We start from the raw sequence: 7,192 nt of genomic DNA, 5'->3' as shown, positions 1-7,192 counted from the left end.
CAGCATCTAAGTTCATGGGGATCAACTCACTTTTATGGAAATTGACTCTCATCCCTAAAATGTGTTCAAACCACATAATAACATGTTTTAGACTAAATAAATGATTAGTTTCAGCACTGGAGAATAGTATAGTGTCGTCTACATATTGCAATGAAACTATTCCTCCCATTCTAAAATTTTGAAGCACACCTTTAATCAACCCAGCACTAGCAGCCTTGTCCAACATTCTAGTAAAGGCATCACCTACTAAATTAAACAAGAGAGGAGAGATAGGATCTCCTTGTCTAAGCCCTTTCCCAGGCTTAAAATAGGAGCTGCCTTCTCCATTGACCATCACACCAATAGACCCACTAATGACTAGTTGTTTAATCCAAGCAATCCAAGTACTAGAAAAACTCCTAGAATCTAATACTTCAAACAAAAAATCCCAACTTACCTTATCATAGGCTTTTTTATAGTCCAATTTCAAAATAACACCCTCATCCTTTTTCTTGTGTAAACTATGAACTATCTCATGAGCAACAACTATGCTTTCTAAAATATATCTTCCCTTTCTAAAGGCACTCTGATTAGCAGTCACTAATCTTTGTGCTATCCTACTAAGCCTAAGCGTGAGAATTTTGGAGAAGATCTTAAAACTGCAATTGATAAGACTTATAGATCTTAAAAAATTCAGTAAACACATGCAACCACTGTAACAAGCTACAATCTACTAATTTATATTGAACCACAGAACTTTATATATCCTCAGAGATAGCATTAGAGCTCATGCCAGTTAGCTAGTAGAAAGAAAAGGGTCTGTGCATGCATACCTTGGTCAAGTAAAATTTGCAAATGACCAAATGTGTGGACGGTGCATAGAGAGAGAGAGAGAGAAGAAGAAGAAGGTACTCAGTCCTACCTTAGATGCAAACCAGATCTGGCAGAAGCAAGTCGAGGTCGGAGATGAAAGCTCTAGTTTGGTTTTGGTGAATTGATGAAACCCTTAGTGCTAACCTAGTTTATCAAAGTGATTATGAGATAGGTAGCACTACTCCAAGTGATGAAGCAAATGAAGATCATGACATGATAATGGTGATGGCATGGTGATGATCAAATGCTTGGACTTGGAAAAGAAGAAAGAAAACCAAAAAGCTCAAGGCAAAGGTGAAATTATTAGGAGCTTTTTGGTTTAGTGATTGAGACACTTAGAGAGTGTGATCAAATACGATTATCAAAGTGCCACTAGATGCTCTAACTCATTGCATATGCATTTAGGATCTAGTGGAGTGCTAACACCCTTGAAAACATTTGTGAAAATATGCTAACACATGTGCATAAGGTGATACACTTGGTGGTTGGCAAATTTGAGCAAGGGTTCAAAACTTCACCGGTGGAGTGTCCGCCCGTTGAGTGCAGACAGTCCGATGGTGTCACCGGTGCCCTGTATAGAAAAGATAGGGTTTCACAGAGTGCACCGGACGCTGGTCTCAACTGAACCGGAGCGTCCGGTCAGTGGAAGCAGTGAGACGCTGGGTCACTTCATGACTGGACGTTGGCTGGGTGTGTTCGGTCCCGCTGATGTGGCAAAGCATAGAAAAGACGGTGAGTGACCGGACATTGGGCGAGTCCGGTCGGGCGTGATCGGACATGTCCGGTCGTGAATTTCCACCTCTGGAAGCTTATTGCAAGTGACCGGATGCTAGGATCCTACGTCCGGTCATGATCAACCAGACGCGTCTGATCGTGAGTGGAACCTTACTGGAAATGACCGAAAGCTAGTGTTTGTGCGTTCAGTCACTTCGAGCAGCGCGTCCGGTCACAACTTAAATGCACTGATGACCGTTGAGATTGGGCGATCAGTATTTGAAGCAGGGTACACGTGGCGTGCACCGCGCGATCGGACATTGGGGTCCTACGTCCGATCGATCTGACCGGAGCATCCGGTCGCCCCGTGCAGTGCCCAGTGAAGGGGTACAACGGCTCTATTTCATGGGGACTTCTATTTAAGCCCCATTGCCGACTCTAGCTCACTCTCTTGGCCATTTGCATTGACATAGCAACCTTGTGACCTTAGCCAAAGCCCTCCCACTCATCTCCATCATAGATTCATCATCTTTGTGAGATTGGGAGTGAATCCAACTGCATTGCTTGAGTGTTTGCATCTAGAGGCACTTGAAGTTCGTGTTTCGCTGCGGGATTCGCTTATTACTTTTGGTGGTTGCCACCACCTAGATGGCTTGGAGCAGTGAGGATTATTAAGCGGAGGTTGGTGATTGTCTCCGGGTCCGATCGTTGTGATTGTGAGGGGTTCTTGACCTTTCTCCGGTGGAGAGCCAAAAGATACTCTAGTGAATTGCTCGTGGCTTGTGTGATCCTTATCTTGTGTTGGTTGTGCGGATATCCTATTGTCGGTTTGGTGTGTGATGCCAATTAGCGTGTGAACCTTCAAGTGAGTGAATCGCCACAACGAGGACTAGCTTGCCGGCAAGCAAGTGAACCTCGGTAAAAAATCATTGTGTCATCATTTGATTTCGAGGTGATTGGTCTTCATTGATATTCATTCTTGTGATTGATTGGTTCACTCTTCAACACGGCGGTATAACTATCTTGCTCTCTCTCTTTACAATACCGCAAACTAGTTATCAAGCTCTTTAGTGTAGCTAGTTGTGAGAGCTTGTTAGTTTGGTTAGTGTGGCTCTTTAGTTAGCATTTGAGAGCACACTAACTTGGTGTAGTGACATAGCTATTGTATGGATAGAAACTATATAAACTAGAATTGTGGTAGGTGCCTTGCAATTTTAGTAGGCTAGCGCAACACTTGTTTTGCCTCAAAATTGTCTAACCAGTTTGCTAAGTGTTGTTGTAGAAATTTTTAACAGGCTATTCACCCCCCCCCTCTAGCCATTAGGACCTTTCAGGAGATGGGGAGGAGGCGGTGCTCAAGGTTGGAGATGGGGAGGAGGCGGCGGGTCGACCGGCCAGGGGTTCTAAAACCCTAGCCGCCGTGGAGATGGGGCGCGTGGCTTCGTGGTGGCCTAGGGATGTCGAGCTGTGGCCCGGGGATGCGGAGAGGGGCGCCAGCGTTGGGAGAGGTCCAGGAGGCGGCGGCGGTGGGGCACCGGAGAAAAAGTTGGGCAGCCTGACGGCGTTGGGAGGAAGAAGTGAACGCCCAACACTTAGAAATTTTGGCCCCCGAGTGCCCTTGCTTATATACCCAGGACGATTTGTAGGGGCGGTTCCTGATCTAGCCACCCCTACAAATATTTTTCATTTTATTAAATTATTAATTCTATATTTTTTATATCACAAAAACACAAAGTAAATGTATATAATATTTTGTATTATTCTATATATGCACAAATATATATTTAAAAACAATTTGCTGATATTCAAAAAAATATAGAAAACAAAAAAATCAAAAATTAAAAATTTGAATTTTAAAAATTCGACTATAATTTTAGGACATTAAATGACCTAAAATGAAAATGTTGTAAATATAAAAGTTGTACGACTCATCAAGATGTACAACTTTTATTTTGGTCATCTTGTGATGTGATGAAATTTGAACGATTCAAAATTTGAATTTCCAAAAATGACAACTTCAAACAAAATTTTGAAACACTAAATGATTTCAGCTAAAAAACTCATGAATACCAAAGTTGTAGAACTCATCAAGATGTACAACTTATATTTTGGTCATATTTTTATTTGACCAAATTTAAACAGTTTAAATTTTGAATTTCAATAAATGTCAACTTCAAATAAGATTTTGAAACCTTAAATGGTTTCAAATAAGAAAGTCATGAACATAAAAGTTGTTGAACGCATCACTATCTACAACTTTTATATTGGTCATTTTTCATTTGATAAAATTTGAATAGTTCAAATTTTGAATTTTAATAAATGGCAACTTCAAACAAGATTTTGAAACCTTAAATGATTTCAACTATAAAAGTCATGAACATAAAAGTTGTTGAACTTATCACTATCTACAACTTTTATTTTGATCACTTCTTTATTTGACAAAGTATTAGTAAACATTGTTTATAAATTCACATATCACTCATAGTTTCATGAACTATACGAGACATGTTGATTTGTGAACAATGTTTACTATCACTTTGTCAGATGAAGAAATAACCAAAATAAAAGTTATAGATCTTGATGAGTTATACAACTTTGGTATTCATCACTTTTTTAATTGAAATCATTTGATGTTTCAAAATCTTGTTAGAACTTATCATTTTTTAAAATTTGAAAATTTGAATTGCTCAAACTTTGTCAAATGAAAAGAATGACCAAATCAACACAGTAACTTGATAGGGCATGATTTTAGAAAATTTTAGGAAAAAATCATCATATTTCGAGTTAGTATGAGGGAGAAAGACTAGTTACAAATTTTACCCAGAGATTAAAAAGAAAAATCATAACTATTCATGATGATCAATGATGAACAAGTATGATTTCTCTTTTTAATATGTGGCTGAAACTTGTAACTAGTTTTTCTCCCTCATACTAACTCCAAATGTGATGGGTTTTTTTCCTAAAATTTTCTAAAATCATGCTCTATCATTTTAGTCTAGTCATCTATCTTTATCACTAATTTTGGACAATTCAAATTTTGAATTTCAGAAAATGACAACTTCAAACCTGATTTTCAACCACTAAAGGATTTCAGCTGTAAAGATGATGAATATAAAAGTTGTATAACTCGTCAAGATCTCCAACTTTTATTTTGGTCATTTCTTCATGTCATAAAGTGTTAAGTGTTTTGTTTTAAGTATTTCAATAGTAGTTCAAACATGTTGCAGTAGTAATACGTGCCTGTTTCAAGTGTCTACGTGTTACAGTTGTTTTATTAGTAATAGAGTGGATGTTGCAATAGGTTCATCTGGATATTGCAAAGGGTAGTCTCACACACATGCATAAATGTAGTCTCACACACATATATAAATATATAGTCTCACACACATACATAAATATATAGTCTCACACACATGCATCAATGAAGTCTTACAAACACACACACTTACACAAACACTCCACGTTCAACAACTAGCTAGCCCGTTGTAACGACTTTTCCCTTGACACCTTTTCGTTCCCATGGCAATATGTCTTTGGGCAGGTTCTTTTCCACAACACTGATCTTCTTAGAAAAGTCTGTGAATAGCGGTATCTCATCGTAGTTATTGTAAGCTTCAACATCGTCCACGTCATCAACTCTGATAATGTGTTGTCTCCTAGAGGCAACCACGTGCTTTGTCTTCTTCTTTAGGGGAGATTACTTTGTGGGTCAGGCATATAGAAAACTTGTGCGACACGTGAAGCGAGCACCCAAGGGTCATCTTAGTAGCCTAGATTCTTGAGGTCCAGGACTCTCAATCCGATCTCGTTAAGTTGGTGTTGTTTGATCCAGCGGCATCGAAACAGGGCCACCATTATATCCCTTCCATAGTCAAGTTCCCATATCTCTTTAATGATGCCAAAGTATTGGATCTTTCGCCCCACTCCATCGAGAGCTTCTATTCGAACATCGTTGTTTTGGTTCACATATTTACTATTCTTTGTGTGGGTATAGTACGTGTACCCATTGATGTCATAAGCTTTCCAAGATGTCACTTGTCTCAATGGCCCCTCCGCCAACCTACTGATGGTAATAGAGTCTATGGTTTCTCCAGGCGGTATGTTTTGGTCCTTCAACCATGTAGTTAGTCGTTGCTTGTGCTGTTTCATGACCCAATCATCTAAATGACCATTTCTCTCCGCCATAATGATAGCCAAGTGTTCATCAATGTACGGTTGCATCAGTTGTGTACTATGTAAGACATTGTAATACGCTCGACTCACTTCTTTGTAATCATGGTCGATGAACATTTTTCTACCATTGGTGCCCTTCCTAGCCAGCCTACCCTTGTGACAAGAATCAGGTTTATCAATCTCTTTCTGTACTTTTAGGTACTCCTGGTAGCACTCGATGACTTCTTCAATACTGTAACCCTCTATCATAGAGCCCTCTGGGTATGCTCGATTATGCACGTATCGGCTTAGAACCAACATGAACCGCTCGTAGGACCACATTTCATGCAAGTAGCAAGGGCCCAGCGCCTGTATCTGATGAACCATGTGAATCATGAGATGTGGCATTATATCAAAAAAGCAGGAAGTAAACACATCTCTAGTTGGTTTTGTGTCTCCACCACAAATTCATGTAGGTCACTCAGCTCTTTCTTGCCAATCGTCTTCTATGAAATCTTTGAAAAGAAGTAGCATATGCGGGCGATGGCCATTTTCAAGAACTCTGGCTTTATAGCCCTGATTGCAATAGGTAGAAATACTGTCAGCATCACATGACAATCGTGAGCCTTGCAGTGTGTTATTGACAAGTCCTTCATTGACACAAGCTTCTTCACATTCGCTGAAAACCCAGTCGAGACTTTGACCCCCCCTCAGTAAAGTACATATAGCTCTCTTCTCTTCTGGTGTTAGGTTGAAGCACGCCACAGGCAGAGTGTATTTTCCATTAGCCTCAGGTACCGGGTGAAGCTGTGGCATCACGTTTAGCTGCATCATGTCTTTCCGTGATTTCAGACCATCCTTTGACTTGTCTGTGTCCATCAAGGTAGCAATGAGACTCTCAAAGACATTTTTCTGCATGTGCATAGCATCAATGGCATGGGGGACCTCCAAGTCTGGCCAATAAGGCAGATACTGAAAGAAGATCGATTATTTCTTGAAAGGTACGCCTTTGATAGGAGGTGTGCTTCTATCTCTGTTCGTCCCATCCGGATTCTTCTTTCCATAGATGACGCATATGTTTTTCACCATTCTATACACGTGTTCTCCGTTATGATGTCTCTCCGGAGGGGGTTCAATCTCTAGGGTGTTGTCATAAAATCTAAAGAATAATTTATTGTAGTACTTGTGACTTGTCTTTAAGAAGCATCAGTTCCTTAGATAAACTATCTTCTTGGATGCATCTAGGAACACCCATGTAGTACCATCCAAGCAAACTAAGCATCTCGTCTTCCCTTTGATATGTCCAGACAAAGCAAATAGCATGGGATAATCATTGGTAGTAATAAATATTGTTGCTCTACATATGAAGTCCTCCTTTTGGAACGCGTCGTACATCGACTCCACATGCCTCCATAGCCTCTCTATTTTATGCATCGAAGGCTCGAGGAACATGTCTATATCAATGTCTGGTTGT

The sequence above is a fragment of the Miscanthus floridulus genome, unplaced genomic scaffold (genome assembly GCF_019320115.1).
Source record: "Miscanthus floridulus cultivar M001 unplaced genomic scaffold, ASM1932011v1 os_1248_3_4, whole genome shotgun sequence".
Lineage (NCBI taxonomy): Eukaryota > Viridiplantae > Streptophyta > Magnoliopsida > Poales > Poaceae > Miscanthus > Miscanthus floridulus.
The sequence above is the reverse complement of the archived record's forward strand: the minus strand, read 5'-3'. Positions refer to the sequence as shown.